Source organism: Panthera onca, chromosome X, assembly GCF_046562875.1.
Source record: "Panthera onca isolate mPanOnc1 chromosome X, mPanOnc1 haplotype 2, whole genome shotgun sequence".
NCBI lineage: Eukaryota > Metazoa > Chordata > Mammalia > Carnivora > Felidae > Panthera > Panthera onca.
In genome coordinates, this window is record NC_138357.1 from 106,594,849 (window position 1) to 106,620,441 (window position 25,593).

Genomic DNA, 25,593 nt, shown 5'->3' on the forward strand with positions numbered 1-25,593 from the left:
CCTGATGATGGACCATGAGCATTTGAGGGGCCTGCTGGGAGACACACCTGGAAAACTAGCTTTGTTTCACCTGAGCTTGCGCCGTTCACACGGGAATTCATCTGGGTTGTTTCATACCAGCTGTTTTCTAGCTAATGAACAGGTTGGCATGTGGCTAGAATTTGCAGAATAGTCCATTGTTGCCAAGGGACTTAAAGGGTATAAAATTGCTATGACACTGACAATGTTAATTCCAGTGGCATCTCCCACAGCTATTCCTCCGTATCAAGAACTCTGGGAGATCTGTGAGGTAAAATCCTCCCTGGGATCTTGTACTGCCCTCCGCTTTACATAAGCATCCATTTGTTCTCCAGTAAAGAAATTTATATCCTATAAGCTTGTGGCAGCTTTTCACACCCTTCTGAGCATTCAGGCATAATATTTTGTGACTATTAATTTTTAGTTTCTTCATAGATAAAATAAAGATAAGGACCTTCTCAAGAAAAAATTGGGGCGCCTGGGTGGCTCAGTCGGTTGAGCGGCCGACTTCGGCTCAGGTCATGATCTCGCGGTCCGTGAGTTCGAGCCCCGCGTCGGGCTCTGTGCTGACAGCTCGGAGCCTGGAGCCTGTTTCAGATTCTGTGTCTCCTTCTCTCTCTGACCCTCCCCCATTCATGCTCTGTCTCTCTCTGTCCCAAAAATAAATAAAACTTAAAAAAAAAAAAAAAAAAATGAAATAATGGATGGGAAGCTTTGCCCATAGTTCCGGGCACATGGTAGGAACACAACATATTTGAATATTCAGTATCATTACTTCTTCTGATTAACAACTGTAACAATATAGCTATAGTAGTAACTTCGGGGATGTCAGCTCAGTTTAAGAGAATCCCCTTTATCAATGAAGTATTGCCCCAACCCCTATAGCTGGTAGTGTGGGCAGCTGAAACCACAGTAATGATACAAGGTGTCATTCTATGCACTATTGATTGAGCCAGTGTTGGACACTAGGTCTGAGCTGAGTTAATCAGATACTCTCTCCTAGGGATGTGAAATCGACATGCAGTTAGGATCTATAGATGCCGGAACTGAGGGACTCGTCAATCTTAGAGGAGGAGCCTTCTTCTGTCTTATTTGCAAAAAGTTGCAGAGAATAATGATGTTCAAGATAATAAGAACGAAGCAGATAGAGAAGCAGAAAAAATAGAATGGAAGAGAGTAACCTACCTGCCTTTAACTGTTTAAATTCCTTGTTCTGGTCTTCCCTTAGGGGCTGGATCCCTTTAAATTTTAGGATAAACCCCAGTGTCCATCCTATAAAGACATATAATTGCTTAAGTTAACTGAAGGTATTCCCAATATGTGCATTCAAAACAAATTTAACTAAAGCAAAAAGTGAAATAATGTTTACCATATAGTTTAATTTCTACCATAAATTATAAATTATACTAACATTAATATTTGAAATTTTTTCTGTTTTGTGTTATTACAATATAATATCAAGGGCTACATGATCGGTATGTAAAAGACTTACATAAAACGTTTAGGTAGCATTACCTAATTAATTGGTTATATTTTATATCTAAGAAAATAACAGCCTTGAGAGAATTTTTCTGAAGAGAAAAATTGTTCAATTCTGAGATCAAAATATTATTTACTTGAAATGAAAATGAAAAGTCAATTAGAATTGCTTCAAAAATATGTTAGTACTCTTGTTAAGATAAAAATGACTTTATATGTTTAATAATGGAAAAATAAAGAAGGTTTAAATTAAATCATTATCTGTAAAATACATCATAGAAGCTATTTTTTCCTTTAAAAACAAAGACCTTCTGGAATGCCTGGGTGGCTCAGTCGGTTAAGCGTCCAACTCTTGATTTTCTCAACTCATGATCCCAGGGTTGTGAAATCGAGCCCTGCATCAGGCTCCACACTGAAAGTGGAGCCTGTTTGAGATTCTCTCCCTCTCTTTCCCTCTCTCTCTTTCTCTTTCTCCCCCTACACCGCCCCTCGTCCCTTCCCCCCACTCAAATTAAAAAAAGAACACACACAAAGATCTTCTTCGTCATATTAATTTCAGAGATGAATTATTTCCTCAACTTCTAACACACTTTTCTAAATTGTATTTCGTATCATATCCATTATCTTGGTATAGTTACTAAAGTATTTAAATGGTGGTTAACACAAATGAAAGAAAAGGGATCCAAAACTAAAAACAATGCAGTGAAAGAAATATTGGAATAGGGCTTCAAAAGAAAATTAAATTCAGTGTAGCAAAGAAAATCATGATTATCTGTGAAAATACATGCAGAGGACGACATCCACTGAGTTAAACATCATGGTTCACATGTAGCAAGAGTGCAGAATCCTGCCTCTGTCATGGTAGGTTAGTATTCAAAGTGAAAATGCTGTGAAGCCCAGTTGGAGATTAAATAATTCTCTGTTAAATAATCATAGATCTTATTCAAGAGACTCAGCCCATCTTAGAAGACTATGAAACATAATGACAACCACTGAGACCACTGAAACTCTGTTCTATAAAATAACAGAGCAAATCTCATAGGAAATTGTGTATCCTGTACAGAAAAGGATTCATGAAAAAAATTATTTGACAATAATTAATACTTCATTATTGCTGGTATCATGCAGTGATTCAGGCCATACAACACTGCATTTTTAGAATTATTTAAGTTTACTTTTCTTGCTTTGCTTAGCATAATACCCTCAAGGTCCATTCATGTTGATGCAAATGTCATGATTTCCTTCTTTTTATGGCTAAATAATACTCCATTATATACCACATTTTATACCACATTATATACCACATTTTCTTTATCCATTTATGTGTCAATGGACATTTAGGTTGTTTTGTGTCTTGATTATTGTAAATAGTGCTCGAATGAACAACTAAAAAGCAAAAAGAACCCCAAATAATCTAACAAAAAATGGGTAGAGAGCCTGAATAGACATTTATCCAAAGAAGATATTCAAATGGCCAACTGGTACATAAGAAAGTGCTCAACATCACTAATATCAGGGAAATGCAAAGCAAAGCCACATTGAGATATCACCTCACACCTGTTAGAATGGCTGTCATCAAAAAGATAAGAGATAACAAGTGCTGGCAAGTGAAGAAGAGTGAACCTATACACATTTTTGGTGGGAATGTAACTGGTACAGCCACTATGAAAAACAGTATGTATATTTCTCAAAAACTTAAAAATAAAATTACCACATGAGCCAGCAATTTCACTTTTGGGTATATATCATAATGTCTTTTTAAATACGTTTCTATTCTCCATCCCAGATTTAATATTGCCAGATGCCATAATTTTTACACATGTGTTTCTACTGCTAAAACTCCCTTCATTCTCTAATTTTGATGTTTCTAAAATAGTGTAGTTTGGGGAGTCAGAAAACTAAACCACTGTAATTCGACTGTTGAGTAGATATGGATAAATGGACCCTCTACAGCATTTGAGAGGTTTTCTAGACTTAAAGTGCATGAAAACAAGTAAAAAGGCTGTATTTTGACATATCACAGAGAAATTTTTAAATTTAATTTACCTATCATTGCTTGATTAGGAATAGTTTGCCCCCCAAAAAATCACTAGAGAAATAAATGATGTACTAGTGTAAGAAATAATTTACCAAAATCTAGAGAAGAAAGTCACATAAAACATTCAAACTTGGAAAAATATATCACTGGGAATTGAAATAGTGTGCAGTTCTTATCTGTGAACTTTTTTTTTAATTTTATTTTTCATTTTTTAACATTTACATCCAAATTAGTAAGCATATAGTGCAACAATGGTTTCAGGAGTAGATTCCTTAATGCCCCTTACCCATTTAGCCCATCCCCCCTCCCACAACCCCTCCAGTAACCCTCAGTTTGTTCTCCATATTTATGAGTCTGTTCTGTTTTGTCCCCTCCCTGTTTTTGTATAATTTTTATTTCCCTTCCCTTATGTTCATCTGTTTTGTCTCTTAAAGTCCTCAGATGAGTGAAGTCATATGATTTTTGTCTTTCTCTGACTGACTAATTTCACTTAGCATAATACCCTCCGGTTCCATCCACGTAGTTGCAAATGGCAAGATTTCATTCTTTTTGATTGCCGAGTAATACTCCACTCTGTGTGTGTGTGTGTGTGTGTATATATATATATATATATATATATATATATATATATATATATATATAACATCTTCTTTATCCATTCATCCATCCATTCATCCATCGATGGACATTTGGGCTCTTTCCATATTTTGGCTATTGTGGACAGTGCTGCTATAAACATGAGGGTGCATGTGTCCCTTCGAAACAGCACACATGTATCCTGTGGATAAATGCTTAGTAGTGCAATTGCTGGGTCATAGGGTAGTTCTATTTTTGGTTTTTGGAGGAACCTCCATACTGTTTCCCAGAGTGGCTGCCCCAGCTTGCATTACCACCAACAATGCAAAAGAGATCCTTTTTCTCCACATCCTTGCCAACATCTGTTGTTGCCTGAGTTGTTCATGTTAGCCATTCTGACATGTGTAAGGTGGTATCTCATGGTGGTTTTGATATGTATTTCCCTGATGATGAGTGATATTGAGCATTTTTTCATGTGTCAGTTGGCCATCTGGATGTCTTTCTTTGGAGAAGTGTCTTGTCATGTCTTTTGCCCAATTCTTCACTGGATTATTTTTTTGGGGGGGGTGTGGAGTTTGATAAGTTCTTTATAGATTTTAGATACTAACCCTTTATCTGATATGTCATTTGCAAATATCTTCTCCCATTCTGTCTGTTGCCCTTTAGTTTTGCTGATTGTTTCCTTCTCTGGGCAGAAGCTTTTTATTTTGATGAGGTCCCATTGTGAACTTCTTAAAGACTATCTTCCACACCATAATAATGCATGTAATAAACATGACCTCATTAAAATTTTAGGACAGTTAATGCTTCTGTATCTTTTCCAAAAGAAGAGCATACTCTGTCTTTCTGACTTTGTTTATATCAAGCCCATTCTTGCTTTTCTTCATCTTTTAGGCAGAGATGTTTCCTCAAGGAGTTCAGAAAATGGTGCCAAAGTCAGTCAGTCTGTGTCCATCAATGTTAATTTTACCAAATCTAAGAGATCAGTAAGAGTGTTGGAAAATTCACTTTACTCCAGCCCCCTGCAACTCCAAACAGTTTGAAGAGTTTGAGATAAATGTGTAACATCTTCTATACCTACGTCTACCCTATCATCTCAGTGTTTGCTTATCAGGGCACTACTACTCTAGTCTCTTTTATTCTTTATTCTTGATTAGCTCACCAATGGTGAGAATTAAGGTATGTCCCTCTTGTTTGGAATGAAGTGAAAGATTATTCAGTAAGTCTTCACTGTAAAACATATCTATAGGAACCTGGTCCCTTAGAACCCCTTTCTAATGCCCCGTGGCACATGTCTTACTGTAATAGTTTTTCTGATCCCAATAGATAAGGGCAGCACTTTTACTATGTTGGTAGATGTACAAGGATGCATTTTACTAACAAATTCCAGCTTCAGTCAGGATGTTCCTGGAAAAAGAGATATGGTTTAATGTTGCTAGTCTGTAGTATTCCATACCCCCAGATCTCAAAATACTAGTGCAATAGACAACCTAACAAAATTGTATATGGTATATAATATATATATAGTATATTTATATACTAGTACAGAATATAAAATTATACACAGATACACACTATATATATATATATATATGTATATATGTATATATATGTATATATAGAGAGAGATTAAATATCACTTTAAGAAGAAAAAGAACTAATTTTCAATTTCCTGAAGGTATTCACCAAAGCTTTTTAAATTTAGTAGCCTCCATATAGCTAAAATTTGTCATCTAGGACCAAACATTGTCCTCTATCAGCTACACAATATCTTTAACATACTGGTTGTCTGCTATGAAACATAATATTCCAAGTCTGATGAATACCAGTCTTACAATAGTTTCCTTGCAAGAATGGGATTGTAGGAACAAATAACGTGGGAGCCTATGTGCTGCGGGTCTCCAGGACAGTTTTCTTACATTGCAGAATAGAGCCTTCATTTTCTGAATGATGTCCATGTGGGTTTTTCTCTGCTTTCTCAGGTCCACACTTGTGGCTCAATGAGCCCATAAGAGTCCAAACCCTAGGACCAATCCAAGGGAACTTGCCTGTGCTTACAGTATAGGACAATTTCGTTCCAATACCCCAATCTTTTATAATATCTGCAAGCCACCCAGCCCTTGGGCACACAGCTGCCACCACATGTCACCTAGCTGTGTGTTCTCAGCCACGGTAGTGCAATATGCCTAGCCACGCCCAATCATTGTAGTGCAGCCCTCCCAGCCTTGTACTCCTCGCCACCCCTACGTGCAGTCCCCAGCTACCATAACACTTTGGGGGATCCAGCATAGGACTAGTGGTCCAAAGCAAATTTTGTTAACACCGCCACCCCACTCTCAAATTCTCTAATGGGCACATCCCCTTAGAGCTGGCCTGCCTGGGTCCCGCTAACACCACAGAAAGCAAGCACAGCCCACAACAGGCAAAGAGTCAGTGCAGATGACTGCACTCAAAGGAAAAGTGACACAGACACAACAGCAGGGTGTAAGCAACACACATAGGATACTCTCCTGAAGTCCCAGGTTCTGGTGAACAGGACACTCCAGGACCTCTACTTCATAAAGTCACTACTTTCAAAAGCAGAAGACATTCTTAACACAGAGAGGCAGACAAAGTGAGACAGAAATTTATCCCAAATGAAAGAACAGGGCAAGGTCACAGCCAGAGATCTAAGTGAAACAGATATAAGTAATTTGTATGGAAACACAAAAGACCTCAAATAGCCAAAGCAATCATGAAAAAGCAGAGCAAAGCTGGAGGCATCACAATTCTGGACTTCAAGTTCGATTACAAAGCTGTAGTAAGCAAAATAGTATGGTACTGGCACAAAAAATAGATACATAGATTAATATAACAGAATAGAAAACCAGAAATGGGGGTGCCTGGGTGGCTCAGTCAGTTGAGCGTCCGACTTTGGCTCAGGTCATGATCTCACAGTTCATGGGTTCGAGCCCTATGTCGGGCTCTGTGCTGACACTTCTGAGCCTGGAGCCTGGTTTGGATGCTGGGTCTCCTTCTCTCTCTGCCCCTCCGCTGCTCATGCTCTGTCTCTCTCTGTTGCTCAAAACTAAATAAATGTAAAAAAAGAAAAATAAAAAGAAAAGAAAACTCAGAAATGAACCCACAATTATATGGTCAATTAATCTTCAACAAAGCAGGAAAGAATATCCAATGGGAAAGGACAGTCTCTATATCAAATGGTGTTGAGAAAACTGGACAGCAACATCCAAAAGAAACAAACTAGACCACTTTCTTACACCATACACAAAAATAAATTCAAAAAGGATTAAAGACATAAATGTGAGACTTAAAGCCATAAAAATCCTAGAAGAGAACACAGGCGGTAACCTCTTTGACATCCACCATAGTCACATTTTTCTAGACATGTCTCCTGAGGCAAGAGAAATAAAAGTAAAATAAACTATTGGGACTACATCAAAATAAAAAGCTTCTGCACAGCAAAGAAAACAATCAACAAAACTAAAGGCAACCTACAGAGTGGGAGAAGATATTTGCAAATGACATATCCAATAAAGGGTTAGTATCCAAGATATGTAAAGAAATGATACAACCTTAAAACAAATAACCCAATTAAAAAGGGGGCAAAAAACATGACCAGACATGTCTCCGAAAAAGACATCCAGATGGCCAAGAGACACGTGAAAATATGTTCATCATCACTTACCATCAGGCAAATGCAAATCAAAACTACAATGAGATATCGCCTCACACCTGTCAGAATGGCTAATATCCACAACACAAGAAACAACAGGTATTGGTGAGGATGTGGAGAAAAAGGAAGCCTCGTGCATTGTTGGTGGGAATGCAAATTCGTGCAGCCACTGTTGAAAACTTATGGAGATTCCTCAAGAAGTTAAAAATAGAACTACCCTAAGATCCAGTAATTGCACTACTGGGTATTTACCCAAAGAATACAAGAACACTAATTCAAAGGGATTTTTGCACCCCTATGTTTATTTATGTTTGTAGCATCATTATTTTCATTAGCAAGATATGGAACCAGCCCAAGTGTCCATCAATTGATCAATGGATAAAGAAGATGTGATACACACACACACACACACACACACACACACACACACACACACACACTGGAATATTATTCGGCCATAAAAAAGAATGAAATCGTGCCATTTGCAAAGACTTGAATGGAACTAGAATATAATGCTAAGTGAAATCAGTCAGTCAGAGAAAAACAAATACCATAAGATTTAATTTATATGTGGAATTTAAGAAACAAAACAAATGAGCAAAGGGAAAAAAGAAAGAGAGAAATCAAGAAACAAGCTCTTAGTTATAGAGAACAAACTGATGGTTACCAGAAGGGAGGTGGGTGGGAGGGATGGATTAAACAGGTGATAGGGATAAGGAGTGCACTTGTCATGATGAGCACTGAGTGTTGTATAGAGGTATAGAATCACTATATTGTATGCCTGAAACTAATATAACACTGTAAAAAAATAAAAATAAAGTAAGGCCTCCAAAAAAAAAAAAAAAAGAATGACTAATGTGGTCTTGGCTCATTTCAATGATTTTTATATCCATATGTACAATGACATTTTGCAGATTATGTAGAAAATTCCAGATGAGAGGGGCACCTGGGTGGCTCAGTCGGTTAAGCGTCCGACTTCGGCTCAGGTCATGATCTTGAGTTCCTTAAGTTCAAGCCCCACGTCGGGCTCTGTGTTGACAGCTCAGAGCCTGGAGCCTGTTTCATATTCTGTGTCTCCCTCTCTCTCTGACCCTCCCCCATTCATGCTCTGTCCCTCTCTCTGTCTCAAAAATAAATAAACGTTAAAAATTTTTTTAAAGTAGTGTAGAGGTTCCCACAGTGCTTCACAAACAAAATCTCCTACAAATATTGGTTAAACAATGTTTCCTCTCCCTAAATTTCTACTCATTGAAGTTGCCAAGACAAATGAACAGAACCTCTTTACTCTAGAATCTACTCTTCAACATTCTCCACTAAATTTGTTCACCATCATAATTCTTCTTATTTCTTCCTCCATTATCTAGTGTCTCACAGAAACACATCTAGACTTTCTACCTCTGCTCACCAGGCATATTGGAATGAACATTTGTTGAAGGAAGCAAGGGTAGGCCACTGCACTCACTTTGCCACTCTTTTAATTAATATTCATGGGAAAACTGGTGAATAGAATGCTCCACTTTGTTATATCACTTGGAGACAAAGATTTTTGTTAAGTAATTTTTCTTGTGTTTCTCAAACATATCACACATCAAGCATCCTTAACGAATTCATTCACAAGTTATTTCTAGAACTTCTGCAATGTACATACCTCAATGCTAGGCACCAAAGAAGATAGATATAATAAAATGGAAAAGGAGTGGTTTGCATCTGTTAGGAATATATTGGTGAGATCAAGAAACAGTGCTAAATATCTTGGGTAATGGTAATTGAAATGGGCAGTTCAGGTTATGAACATGACATAAAATCAGTAAACGATCTGCTACTGTAAGTATGCACTTGGAAAGTTTTCTACTTGACTAACACCTTAATGCCCTAACCTGTGCAAATTATTATTTTGCATTGAATTTCATTTCCAAATGTAGAATGGAAGAATAGTCCACTATGCATGGCAATTAAAGATACAAGGTCATGAAAGATCAGATACCCAAAACCAGTATCTTCACAGCTGATGTGATTGTGAGACCCTGAAAAGGAAAGTGTAGAAGAGTGTGTTGCCTGTGTATGAAAGCAAAAAACAGTATGCTTGAATCTCTTCTGGAAGGGTTCAGTAAAACTATTATTGCTGTCAAACACAAGATATTAGATAGTATCATAAAACATCACCATGTATAGTTATTCAAAAATTTTACCAACTAATGGAAAGTTGAGAAATATCAACATTCTATAGCTTCGTGGAAAGTTGTGAAATGCTAGTAAACACCTGCTTTGTTGTTTTTATGTTATGGTATGAAAAAGATTTCAAGGTCAATATCCCAATATGGTAACAAATCTAACAAATAAATTGCAAATGGCCACAGAGTGCCTTTAAATTCCTATAGCCTTTACAGCTATCTTACCCTCCAAGCCCCTAGCTGATAACAGCACACATTTCATGTTCACTTGCAACAAAATTAAAACATGTACCTATGGCTATCAGCGTTGATTGATACACAGTTCAAATAGTTGTGTTCTAGCATACTGTACTTCAGAAATATGCTTTATACATGTTTTAAGTCGGTGATATCACTTCTTGTTCATGGTTTCTGCTTCTAGCTCTATACAGACTTCTTGGCTAAATCTCCCCTAAATGATATATGACCGGTATCCTATTGCTTGAATTAAAGCCTCCAAATATATTTTGTGTGATTTTAAATCATTTTGAACTTCATAATGGAGGCTATGAATAATTCACTTTGGTTGAATAAAAAGTATCTAAAGGTGAATAAGTGAATAACTAGAATGATGCATTTTAAATATGGTCCCTGGGCACTCTAAATTCCTTGGCTGTCTTGTAGGCCAAAAATAAAGTGCAAAATGGTACTCTAAGGTTTGAAAGGCTGTCATCCAGATTTAGAAAATAAGCACAAAAGTTTTAAAGCAAAGCAGTTAAACAGGAAGTGACCACTCCAATGGAAAATGTACAAAATAATAAATGTAAGTAAATTAAAATGTTAAAATTCACTAATGATAACATAAAAATTAAAACAAAAGGACTGAATTTCCCTTAAAGCAAGTAAGGAGTACTGCTGCCCTGGGCTCTACAGAGTTGCAAACCTCACAAAAGAAAAATTTCTTAGAGGACACTGAAGGGTCTCTGTCAGATGCAATTTTGTTATTACAAAAAATACTGTATAAACTGTAATTCTGTTTTCAAAATGAACATAAAATTTTAGGTGTTTTAATAATTTTGAGTTTCATTAAATATTAAGTATATATCTTTCAATTTAATAGATAATTTTGAATATATTAGGACAAATATACTCTTAAATTATAATAAAATAACTTTAATTAAAAAAATTTACATTTCCTAGCATTCATGTACACTTTGAATGCAATTACATTTTTAATCCTTTTAGGTCATTTAATGTAATACAAACTGTGAAAATTCAGATATAACAACACAACTTGTAATTTTCCTGATATAAAGGCAAGAATACATATTTTATGGAATAGGTGTATAAATAATTTATGAAATAGTATGTCTTTATTTCATACTGAGATAAACATCACTAAACTATCCACATGCAATAGTAATAATTTTTTTTTTCCTATTTTGTGACTTTTAGTCATATGAAATGCAGAGCCTAACACCGATTTTTGTTTTGTTTGTTTTCAAAGTCAAGAGGCTAGCACAATTTAACCGTTCTTTTAGCTTGAATATTAACTTCAGAACATTAGAACATATCACATTTTATTTGTAACCTTGCCCAGGACCTCACAAATGATAGGAGTTGGACTGCAGAAAGACAACACGTCTTTTCTAGAAAATGGCAAGACTACAGCATGCTCTTGGAAGAAACTGATAGTATCTTCTTGTCTGGCAATTTGGAAATACAGTAAAACCTTGGATTGTGAGTAACCCATGCTATGAGTGTTCCCCAAGATGAGCAAACATTTCTAATAAATTTTAACTTGATAAATGAACAATGTCTTACAATGCGAGTAGTATGTGACACTAAACGTTACATGATCACAACTGAGCCAATGGCTCTTGAAATTAGCTTTGATATACAAGTGCTTTGGATTATAAGCATGTTTCCTGAATGAATTATGCTCGCAAACCAAGGTTTTACTGTATATAATTTGCATTTTAAAAATGTGAAGAAAATTTTTCAAAACAGTTAAGAAACTGGAAGGATAGACATATGACAAAATGTTTACAACTGTACTATCAGTTTTTATTTATGAAATTACTACCATATTTAACTTTCTGTATATACCTTTATTTTCCACATTTCTGGATATTCACCAGTAATTATAAAGGATTCTATTAATAGGGGTGCCTGACTGGCTCAGTCAGTTAAGCAACCGACTCTTGATTTCAGATCAAGTCATGATCTCACAATTCAGAGGATGGAGCCCTGCATTGGGCTCTGTGCAGACAGTGTGGATGCTAATTGGGATTCATTCTCTCTCTCTCTTTCTCTTTCTCTCTCTCTCTCTCTCTCTTTCCCGGTCCCTCCTGCCCCTCTCAAAAATAAACTCTAAAAAAAGAATAGTAGGAGTGCCTGGGAGGCTCAGTTGGTTAAACATCCGACTCCTGGTTTTAGCTCGGGTCATGATCTTACAGTGGGGCTCTGCAGTGACAGTGAGAAGCCTGCTTGGGATTCTGTCTCCCTCTGTCTCTGCCCCTGTGCTGCTCACTTTGTATTTCACTCTCTCAAAAATAAATAAATAAAACATTTTAATAAATAAATAACTAAAATAATTTTATTAATAAATGAGAACATAATTTAAACATGCCTCTATTATATTGCCAATATTTACATAAATTTAAATATTTCCATTTCCATGACCCTAATAGTCTTTAATTCAGTTATTTGGGCAATACACTTCCTTAAGTAACATAATTAAAACAAAAACAGTACTTTAAACTGTGATTATATAAAACTGTATGTTCTTCTTCCATTCATATTAATTTATCATAAAGAGTATTTGAACGAATTGAATGGAGAAACATCCTTACCTTTATGTTGTCCTTTTCTCCTTTGTCTCTTCTTGTCTGCTCTCCTTTCCTGTCTCTGTTCAATGTATACTAGGAAGTCGTCAACAAATTGGTCACAACCCCTTTCTTGGCTTTCCTAGGGTAAAAAAAAAAAAATCTATATAAAATATATGTCAAGTCTTGGTGACAATAGGAGTCTGATAAAGTAAAAGTACATGAGGAAATGAGATGATTAACAAAGATTTTACTGGGGCACCTGGGTGGTTAAGCTGGTTAAGGGTCCACCTCTTGATTTCAGCTAGCGTTGTGATCTCACAGTCATGGGATCCAGCCCCGGTCAGGCTCCATTTTGAGTATGGAGACTACTTGGGATTCGCTCTCTCTGTCTCTCTCTCTCATTCTCTCTCACTCACTCTCTCTGCCCCTCCCCTGCTCATGCCATCTGTGTCTCTCAAAATAAATAAATAAACATATTCTAAAAATGATTTTACAAATTTCTATGATATTTGGAATCATGTTAGGTGCTCCAAATATATTTTCAAAGGTTGCTTCTTTAGCTTTAATATTAGAAACTGTAAAGTTCAAGTTTCTCAGAAGCTTTCATTCTCAAAGAGCTTTCAATATCTCTCATAACAAAAGATCAACATATGTTATCAACAATACAGAATTGAACTGAAACTTTGTCATGCCTGTCTAATCACAAGCCTTCATGATCAAATATTGTGATATTTTTGTCCATGCCCTTCTTGGGTTATTTATGCACACAATTAAAAATAAATTGTAAAAGTAAGAAATAATAAAACCAGTTAGCTAATGATAATGGTGATGATGATGCCTATACTGACATTTAGTATGCTAGTATGGAGGAGGAAACTGGAGGTGGTGTGGTAACAGTAGTACATGTGTTTGTGTAGGATGACTGACCATTAGTAACCAGAAGCCCAATCAAAGCAGATTAGTACAGAATATATGAGTAAGAAATGAGTGTTTAGTTGGCATAGTAGAACTGGAAGGAAAAGTAATCACCTAACCATTACATTTTGTTTATACTGCTGGATCTTTTACCATAACAAAACAGAGCTATATGTGCAGTATAGAAATTAAGGAAAATGTTGGGGGAAAAAAGAATAAGGGAAAAAATTACATATAATTATATCATCTAAAATTATTATTGTTAATATTTTAATCTAGATTTTTCTTTTTCTATATGTGTACAAATGTTTCTTTAAGGAAGGGCCAAAATGTGTATTTTTATATACGCATTTGTCTTACATGTATATAATTGTGTATATATTATTTTAAAATATGATCTTTAGATTTTTGTTGTGCACACATTCTTATAATGGACATTTTTATTACCCAGCATTTATTTCAGTTGTAAGGGTGCATTTGCCCTAATAAAAATGTTTGCAGCCAATGGTGATTACTGAATAAAGAGGCCTATACTATTTACTATATGAAGTTAATAGGTCCTTGATACTGAAACCAGCAAAGAACAGCATATACAATAATAATAAATTATTGGTGAAACTCCCTTATGTGATACAACAAAATCGATAACACTGCAAAAATCATGACCTGATAGGGTTTATTTCAGAAAGGCAAAGGGAATTCAGTGTTTAAAAGCCCATCACTGTGATTCACTGTATTAACATATGAAGGAGAAAATCCAAGTAATCTTTTAATTGAAGAAAAAAAAAACCTTCTGATAGCATTACCACATGTATGTTAATGCACTTAGTAAACTAGAATTATGGCAATTTCCTTAGACTGACAAGGCATTTAAAAGATTAGAAAGGCAGTTAAAAGATTAGAGGCATTCTCATTAAACACAGGGCTAAATTCACATAAGTTCCATTACTGCTAGAATCCATCATTATTCTGGATGTCCTATGTTATATAATAACAAAACAAACAAAAATCAGTGTCTTAATATGTCAGATATTTGCCAATAAAATTAAAGAAAATCAATGGAGACATTATTAGAACAAATCAATTGGTTCAGCAACAGTGCTTATATTCAAGATCAACTTAAAAATCAATAGCATTAAAAAAATCAATAGCATTACTTTATATTAACAACAACCAACTAGAATTTGTGTTAGGAAAATAAAATCCTTTATGAAAACAATATGATTTGGGAAACCTGGGTGTCTCAGTCGGTTAAGCATCTGACTTCCTCTCAGGTCATGATCTCACTGCTCTGAGTTCGAGTGCCCTGTCAGGCTGTGTGCTAGCAGCTCAGAGCCTTGAGCCTGCTTCAGATTCTGTCTCTGTCTCTCTGCCCCTTTCCTGCTTGTGCTCTGTTCCTCTGTCTCTCTCTCTCTCTCTCAAATATAAAATAAAACATAAAAAATATTTTAAAAAGCAATATGATTTAAGAATTCTCAGGAATTAGGGGCGCCTGCGTGGCTCAGTCGGTTGGGCGTCCGACTTCAGCTCAGGTCAAGATCTCACGGTCCGTGAGTTCAAGACCCGCGTTCGTGCTCTGTGCTGTCAGTTCATAGCCTGGAGCCTGTTTCTGATTCTGTGTCTCCCTCTCTCTCTGCCCCTCCCCCACTCATGCTCTGTCTCTCTCTGTCAAAAAATAAATAAACGTTAAGAAAATTAAAAAAAAATTCTCAGGAATTACATTAATCTAAAGTCTGTGAAACTTTTTTAGAGAAAATTATATAACATCTGAAGTATATAAAAAAAGGCCTGAATAAATGGAAAGATACACGATTTTCCTGGATAAAAGGTATACTACATTTATATATTTTTTTAATGTCATTACTTTTTACAAGATTTTTTTATTCATTTATTTTCAGAGAGAGAGGGTGGGGAGGGGGAGAAGGAGAGAGAGAAAATCCTAAGCAGGTTCTGCACTGTCAGCATGGAGCCCAATGCAGGGCTAGATCTCACAAACCATGAGATCATGACCTGAGCTGAAACCTAGAGTCAGATGCTTAACTGACTGATCCACCCAGGTGTTCCAAGGCATACTGTTTTACAATGACGCTTATCTCTTACTTTCTTTAAAATTCTTTAAAGAATTTAATTTCTTTAGAAATTTTCTAAAATTTCTTTAAAATTATTTTAAAGATAAAAACCTAGGCCTCTCTTCTGAACTGCAAATTCATGTAGAAGTCCCCCTGCCGCGCCTCTGCTTGAAACTCTCCAATATTTCCCATCTCTCACACAGTAAAAGCCAGAGTACAGTGACCTTTTGGCCTTTTGTTATATGGCTCCCTGGTACCTCCCTGACTTCATCTCCTACTAGTCCCCTGCCCCCCCACTCTCCATTCCAGGCACACTAGAATCCACATCAGACACATTCTTGTCTCAATGTTGTTGCGCCTCATGTCCTCTCTCTCCTTCTCCTTCTCTCCCACTGCCCTTTGCCCAGTTATCCATAGGACTTTTTTTTCCCTATCTCTTTCAGATATTTGACATGCATGACATTTGTCCTTCATCAATTGCCTTTCTTAGCAACTCGATTTAAAATCCCTCTTGGCCCTCTTCCGTCTTGTGTTTTATGTGTGAATAATGCTGCAATGAACATGGGTATGCAGACATCTCTTCAAGACACTGATTTCAATTCCTTTGGGTATATTCCCAGAAGTGCGATTGCTAGATTATATTTATGGTAGTTCTATTTTTAATTTTTTGTGCTATACTGTTTCCTGTAATGGCTATCCCATCTTAGATTCCCACCAACAGTATACAAGGGTTCCTTTTTCTCTTCATCCTTGCCAACATTTGTCATCTCTTGTCTTTTTGATAATAGCCATCCTAACAAGGCTGGGGAGGGGGTAGTGGTTAAGTTGACATAGGTCGAAGGGTACAAATTATCAGTTATGATAGGTATAAGTTCTGAGGATCAGAACGCTCCTATAGCATGTTGACTATAGTTAATAATACTGTGTTGTATACTTAAAAGTTGCTGACAGTAGCTCTTAAACATTCTCACCACACACAAAAAAGAGTTAACTATGTTAACTATGTGGGGCGATGGATGTGTTAATTATTTGATCTTCATAATAATTCTACAACATGTATGTATATCAAATCATTATGCTGTATACCTAAATATATACAATTATATTTGTCAATTATCCCTCAATCAAATTTTAAAATAGAAAATCCTCCTAACTCTCCCTATCACTTGCTGTATTATCCCTAAGCAACTTTCACAATCTGACATTTTATATATTTTATTTTTTATGTTTTTATTTTTTCCATCCAAACCTCCCCTGGCATGCTGCTAGAATATAATCAGTTTTACAACAGCACATATTTTATATGTTGTTTATTTCCATGTCTCCAGCACCAGACATGGAGACTGGCAGTGCCTCAATACATTTTTTAAATGAAGAAACAAACAGATTTCATTGGTGAAATATGGAGAGAAATGGTCAGGATATAATGATTCAATGGAACTTTTTCTACAAATTGATTGTCTTATTACATTACAAAAGCAGGCAGAGTGAACATTGGAAATTGTAATTAGTGGTTAATTTTGTATAGTAAGAAAATGGGCTTCTTGTATTTTGCTATACTTACAAAATGCATTAAAATAGAAAGTGAGAATAACTCAAAAAATGAGATAAAAATCATTACTTTTACCAAGGATATACACCCACTTGAGATTCTTAATCTAATTGTCAGATTTTTGAAAATGGACATAACTTTGTATTCAATAATAAGTTAACACTTTAAAAAGACAGTATGTTAAATCTGTTTGATGAAATTTCATACAACCATTAAGAAGCATTCATTAAGATATTCATTAAGAATATCTAATGACAAAAAAAGAATAATGACATGGGAAATGTTCAAGACAAAATTTTAAGTGAAAGAAGTAGGTTATGAAATGGTGTACACAGCAAGATCGTAAATTTGTTGTATGTGTGCTAGTGTGTGTATATATAGGTGTATTACATGAACAGTAAAGAAAAATAAACATCATTCTAACATGATTTCGAAGAAGTGATATTATCAGAGGTAATTTTTATGCTTTTTCATGCTTCTAAAATTCTGATACAAAATGTTATAATCAGAAAAAAGAAAATCTCTTAGAGATAAAATTTACTTTGTTGTATTTGAATTTGGTCTCTTAATAGAGCCACATGATATTTAAGAGTATTTCTGGTTTTGCTCCAGAGATTGGCTTTATAATCATACATTTATGTAATTAGCCTTAGTCTTCTATTTCTTTATAAAAGTTTAGTATTTCCTCCTGTGGACAGTGATATTATTTACATATGTCTTTTTCCTCCATTTCCTTCCCATTCTCTGTTAACCACCCATTTTAGTTAATATTATTATCTTTGTTGATTTTTACCTTTACCTTGTTATATTTTAATGCCTCATTTTTTATGCAAACTAACTCACTGAATGCTATAAATTTTTTTGAGCATCAAAACATAGATATGATGCTCATTGCATAATGACCACTATAGCAGTTACCTGGCTCTATGCTAGTGCTCCAAAGCCTGTGGGGCAAGAGCTTCTCAGACTTCTCATATTTGTGACTGACAGACCTCTAGAATTCCAGACAAACTTTATTGTTATTATTATTATTATTATTATTACTGCATTCTCAATGCTTTACATTAAAAATTGACATACTGGAGTTTCTGGGTGGCTCAGTCGGTTAAGTGTGTGGCTGTTGATTTTAGCTCAGGTCATGATCTCTTGTGGTTCAAATGAAGGGACATTATCAGGTAAAAGTCTCCTTAAGGAGGTGTGAAAAGATTTAGTGGATCAAGCAAGGGATAGAGACAGCAGCAACAGAGGAAAGCTTTTATCACCCCAAAGGAAGTTTTTATCACTCCAAAGTCTGGAGCAGAAAGGGAGGGAAATAGTGTTACTGGGTCCCAGAGAGACCTAGAGCCAAGGAGAAGTCACTCATTCGAAACTGTGGTTGTGGAGGAGGCAGCAAAACCTATCACCAAAGTCAGTATAGAGAAGGAAAAAGTGTCCTCCATCTTTCTAGTCCCCATCATTGAGATCATGCCTCTCAATGACTAAATCCAATCAATATGCAGCTGGTAGGAGAGCTTGCACGATTCGGTCAACAAGGCTCAGCCTCTCAGGCCACTAACCAGGGCAGAAAAGGGCAGGGCAAGTATCTGGGATTGGTGACGGAGAATAACTTGCATCTGTCTGGTACTGGCATTTTCCGCACACCAGTCTTTAAACCAGACCTACGACGTGTTTTTCCTCTTTTGTTTTCTGCGCATAAGGAGTGCTCCATGAAGCCATAGATTGGTTGACAGTGAGTTAGGAAAGCGGCAGGAATAGTCCGTAGAAACAGATCCTGACTCCTCTTGCCCTGTAATTTCTTGCTGGTGCCTTGCATTAGCCAAACCATACCAGAATACAGATGGCCAGGGAGCCCGCGTGATGAAGTCTGCAGGCATCAGCCTGACAGACAAGGGTGGAGCTTTGCAATGGCCATGGGAGACAAGCCTAAATAACTATCACAAATTGAATCTGTTGAAATTGGGTCTTATATGGACTCAATTCTTGAAACCCCATTAATACAAAATTAGAGATGTAATATTTTAAATGGGTAATATTTAAATAATTGTGTTCTTCAATCTATAGTGTGCAAAAGTTTTCCATTTATTCAAAAATAACTGGCATGTCTGAGGAAGGGTATGAATTTGAGAGTAAGAGGAGTGGAAAAAGAGCAGTGAGTTCACTATTTTCACCTAAGTGTTGCCAAAGATTCTTAGAAAATTATAAATAAGTACCATGTTAAAGTTTCCATGTAAGCTGGATGACTGATTCATTAGGTTTCTCAAAGAACAATGAACTTTCCTCTTTTGATGTTCTCACAGGAGATGATACATCCCTCCACCATTTTGTTAACTACCTGGTCAAAAATACTTAGAGCTTTTGGATTTCCATACACTCTAGAAGTAATTTTTAGAGCACCATAGCTTTTGTAATTGATAAAGAATTATTTTCTGCAATTCTCACGATGTTAAATAAACTTCCTTTTTACGCAGAAGAGTCTGAACAAATAAAACTCTGAACTCTTACCTTTTGTGACCATTTATCTTGCTTTACACTTTCCAGAAAAATCCCTTATGTCATAAACTCTTCCTTTTGAACATAGTGTTTTCAGAACATGCTCCAGAGATACTTGCTTTAAATCGACTCGTCTTGATGTCATATCTATAGTGGGACATTTTTTGTTTCACACAAATTAAATCTCTCATGCTATAGTTTATGAAATTCTGAGATGGTCATATTTATCTGATAAAACTCAAACAAATTTTGAAGCAACTTTCACTTGGTAACTATAGCCTTGACTTGAAAAGTCGGTTTCTAGGGGCGCCTGGGTGGCGCAGTCGGTTAAGCGTCCGACTTCAGCCAGGTCACGATCTCACGGTCAGTGAGTTCGAGCCCCGCGTCGGGCTCTGGGCTGATGGCTCGGAGCCTGGAGCCTGTTTCCGATTCTGTGTCTCCCTCTCTCTCTGTCCCTCCCCCGTTCATGCTCTGTCTCTCTCTGTCCCAAAAATAAACGTTGAAAAAAAAAAAAAAAAAAAAGAGTCTGTTTAAGAAAAGTCGGTTTCTAGAAAGAAGGAACTAAATTTTATCTAATATTGCACATTGGAAAAATAAATAACTTCTTTTTCTCCAGTACATTCTTTGGTATTCACACATCTTCTTGTCCATTTATTTTATTTTACTTTACTTTAAACTTGTTATTCTGAAATATATATATATATATATACATATATATATAATGAAGAATGAAGAAATAAAATACAGTAATTCATTATTAAGACAACAACCCTCTGTAAATACTGACCTAGATAAAAAAAAAATTGCAGAAGTATAACAGTCTCTTTTTTGCTATCTTATTGTTACAATATCCTCCCTCATAAAAACAATCATGCTCTTAAGGAAGACACTGGTTGGGATGAGCACTAGGTGTTATACATAGGGGATGAATCACTGGAATCTACTCCTGAAATCATTATTGCACTAGATGCTAACTTGGATGTAAATTTAAAAATAAATAAATTAATTAAAAAAATAACCATTCTCATGTCATTTACAGTAATCATCTGCACACTTTCCTGCATAATTTTACCACATAAGTAAACATTCTTAAATTTAATTTTACATTTTCTTTTTGTAAAGATAGTATTGTGAGGGATCCTTAGTTTAATATTATATTTCTGAGATGTGTCTGTGTTACAGCATGCGGCTCTGTTTATCCATTTTCATTGTTGTAGAGTTTTCTTTGTAAAATGTAGAGTAATGCTTTTCCATATGACTCTCAATTTGAAATTTGTGTTAGCTATAGTTGGGTATTATATTTATATGTTGTTAAGATGATTCTTTTACACGTCTCCGGGCATGGGAGTTGCAAATTTAAGCAATGAACCTTCCAAACCTCTAATTTTATAGATCAAGATACTAATTACTTACGTAATTATGTAAGAAAGTCAGGCTTACTTTTTGATCATTGAACTTTGCTATATTTTAAAAGGAAATATTTTTTCATTCAAAATATATTGTTTTTCAGCCATCTTTGCCTTCCCTATATTCCACATGTGTCATATTTTCCCGTTCTTTTTCTCCTCTGTAGGGAGAATATTTTGTTTGTTTATTTTCCTTTGATTATATCTTGTAGAATTATTGTAGTCATTGATAATATAATTGATAATTTATATCAAAACAATATTTATATTTTGAAGCAAATTAAATAGTTTTTATTTTCTTTAGATTCAGGTAGATGGCCTTAATTCCAAGCTTTGAGAAAGAGCCACATAAACATCCCATAATGCACGAGTGATATACATAATGTCAAAGGAGACAACATTACTTTCTGACCTTCACACAAATTCTCCTCTGCCCTGTTGCTGGAAGGCTGAGAGCCCTTTAAACTTAGTGACCTACTTAGCATGGCTGTAAATGTCATTCTTATTCATGGCAACATTTAATGCTTTCCTGGATTTTGCTAAACTATTTACCACAATGATATATTGCAGAATTGAATTCCACAGTTTGATTGTGTGCTGCATAAAGAATTGCATTGTTCATCAGTCTAAAGTGGAATGCGATTCATTCTCATTGAGAGTCTGCTGGTTTTTGTGGTATGAGAACGGGAGGAGAAAACACCTTATGTTTTCACTAAAATATTCATTACTTTTATAGCTGTTTTTCCTTTTCATCATTTACTTCTCTCCATTACTAAGTAAATCACACTATCATGCCTTCCAGACATAATTTTTTATATTTATTTTGGCCTTTTTACCCGGCATTCACATTTGGCCTGATTTTAATCTGTCACATTTTACATAATCTTCATTATAAATTGACTACTGAGTGAAACTGATGCTCCAAAGAAATCTACAAGCACTGCAAGGAAAAGGCATCAACATTATACAGTTAGAAATAAATCAGAAATGAAAACTCAGAATTTTTAAGTTCAGTTCTTATGAATGCTCCATGTTGTCTTTTGTTTTCTTATATCTGCTAGAAAATTAGAAATGCTTTTCTCTACTAGTTAAATTACATTCAAAAATTACCTTACTTAAAACAAATATTTATTTACAATCAACATTGAAATAAATTCTTATATATATTTTTTTACATACATGAAAATCAACGCAAATATGTCCGCGGTAACTCTAAATGGCCTCATACTGAGTGTCCTTTGCAAAGACATTCAGAGTTAACACTTCTACTCATGCAAATGTTTCAAGAGTATCCTTCTAATCCTGACAGAAAAGGAATACAATTATTTTAGCTACCCAGAAAAAGTGTTTGCAACAATACTACTTTTTACATGCTGTTGTAGGATCAATGGTTTATGTAAATCCTACAGTACTTCCAATATGTAAGGCTAACAGTTTTTTAAAAGGGTTGAAAATAAGAGACAAAACACAATTGAATAGTACCTACAGTTATAGTGATACTCCAAAGAACAAAATGGCAATACGATTTTTGTGAAAATTAACTTGAATAAGTTTTACACATAACTTTTGATGATATTGAGAGTTTATTACTTTGTCTATAGCTCTTCCTTGTGGGATTCTTTTCATATGTTACTTCAGACATGCTTGCCTTAATCTTAGTTATAATAGACGATTCTAGGACTGTTAAAACTAGAAGACTGCTAGGTGAACTTTTCATAACAAATATATTGCTTTTCATCTATTAAAAAATGTAATTGCTTAAACAAATCAAATATGTGTATATTAATAATCATATCAAGATCTATAACCCCTTTAGACTACAATGATATAGTAATTTAACAAGAATTGCTTTGTTCCTCTACAAGCCTGTCAGATCTAGGTTTTAATTATCTTCTCACCACCTCTAGGCCTTTTCATATTCAGACGGTATGTAAATTAATGTAGTCTCTCATTTTGAAAGAGTTAAGGGATAAGAATATCTTTAGAATATTTCTCTCTTGCCTCTATTAACCACAGATCTGCTTGCCTGTGGAGTGTAATTCAAAAAGAAAATACAGAAACTTAATTCTGGAGAGTAAGAGCAGTAGGAAAACGATCCTTGCTCTTAACAAAATAAATACAAAGAATCCTTAGGGTCATCAAAGTATAATTGAAGGAAAATTAGTTGAAAACATTTCTTTACAAATTTCTAAAACAAAACAAAATCTGTGTTCATGAAAATAGATTTCTTTGTTCAACAAACATTTTTTAAGCACCTCCTTATATATTAGGTACTGTTCTAAACTTGGAGCTATAATATTGAACTAAAAAGACAAAACCCCTGCCTTTGTCTAACTACATCTTGCATGTTAGGGAGAGAGACAGAAACTAAATAATTAAACATATGATAGGTACTATATCAGGTAGTGGTTAGTGCTATAAAGAAAAAGAACTGGGGTAATGGGAAGGAATGAAAAAGGGAAAAAATCTAGGGTTATCATAAAAGGCTTCTCTTACATGGAAGTTGAGTAGCAATCAGTAGCAAGGGAGTAAAACATGTATATCTGTGGGAACAACAATAGAGATGGTCAAAGTTGATTCCAAGTTTTAGAATCTGATCAGTTAAAATGATGAAATTATCATTAACTGAGATGAGGAAGACTAGAGGAGAAGAGCATTGGCAAAAATCAGGAGTAGAGATTTAGGCATGTTACTTTTGAAGTACCTATTAGATATGCAAAGGGAAATAACATAGACAGTTTGATATTACACTAGAATTCTAGTGAGAAGCCTATATTGGATTATAAATTTGGTAGTTATCAACATATAGATAGTATTTGAAGCCATGTGGTTTGATATGATAATGAGAGACTGAGTAAAGATGGACAAGGTCTGAAGACTAAGCCCTGGAACTTTCCAGTTGTTGGGAGTAAATTCGAGGAGAAGGATATAGCAATAAAAAATCAGAAAGAGCACTCATGTGATAGAGTGCATCTTACTGGAAACTAAGTGAAGAAAAGATTTAAACTAAGAAGGGGCAAACAATGGTGTCAGATCCTGTTAACTGGTCAAGTATAGTAAGACTGTGAATTGACCACTGGAATTCACAAAATGACAGAATGTCACTAAAGCTGCATTGATATAGTTGTTTGGGTAAAAGCTTGATTGGAGTGGGTTCAAGAGAAGAAAATAGGAAATGATTGGAGACACGGTGTGTAAATAGCTTTTATGAAGATTTTAATATAAAGAGGGGCAAAGAAATAGAAAACTATACAAGGATATGATGTTGAAGTTTTATTGGGAGCAGGGAATACTACAGCCTATTCATGTGCTGAGAAATACCCACAAGAGAGGGAAACTCAAAAAGAGGAGAAAAAAAGAGCTGTGTCTTTGAGTAGACAAGAGAGAATGGGATCCAGTTCACATGTGCAAGGGTTAGCCTTGGATATCATTAGTAACTATTCTTTGATAGCAACAGGAGGGAAAGGAGAAGATATAAATCCAGACAAAAATAAATTGGTAGATATAGTGGTAAAAGTAGAATCTCTTATCAGTTAGATTTTATATTGTCAACGAATAAGAAAGATCACGAGCTAAAAGTAAATAAGGAGAAGAAAATATTCATACTTTGTGAAGAGAGAAGGTAGGAAATAGTTACCTAAGAAAGGAAGGGAACAAATGCATTAGGGAAATACGCTATGATTCCATTAGGAGTCATGCATTTACAATGAGATCCTTTTAGCACCTTTATATGTTTTTCCATTCAAGTTTAGTTGCTTCGTTGCAGGTATGAAATAGGCAGAGAATTATATTTAGCTATGGTTGGGGTTTTACCAGACAAGTAACATGAACAGAGAAGAGACAAGGAAATTGAGTGTATATGAGGGCAGCTTGCCTGGGTAAGGTTGAAAGTGATGATTGAGGGATTGGGAGATAGGGAAAACATGAAAGGCAGTTGATTGGTGGTCCCAGGCAACTGGATATTAAAGGTTGGTTTACACAATGGAAGGAATTGGAAAGAAAGGAGGCAGTGGTTGATGAGGTTTTTGGGGTGACAGTGCGGTTCGTGGGGTCTGAAGCCAACGACCAAGAAAGAATTCTTGAAGACATCTTTGGTGAAAAAGGTGGCTTTATTAAAGCACAGGGACAGGACCTGTGGGCAGGAAATGCTGCCCCAGGATCATGAGGAAAGACTGGTTGTATACTATGGAGTTGGGGGAGGTAAAGTCGGAGGAATTTTTTTTTAATGTTTATTTATTTTTTGATAGAGAGGGAGAGAGCACGAGTGGGAGAGGGGCAGAGAGAGAGGGAGACACAGAATCCGAAGCAGGCTCCAGGCTCTAAGCTGTCAACACAGAGCCTGACGTGGGGCTCAAACCCACAGACTGTGAGATCATGACCTGAGCTGTAGTCAGGA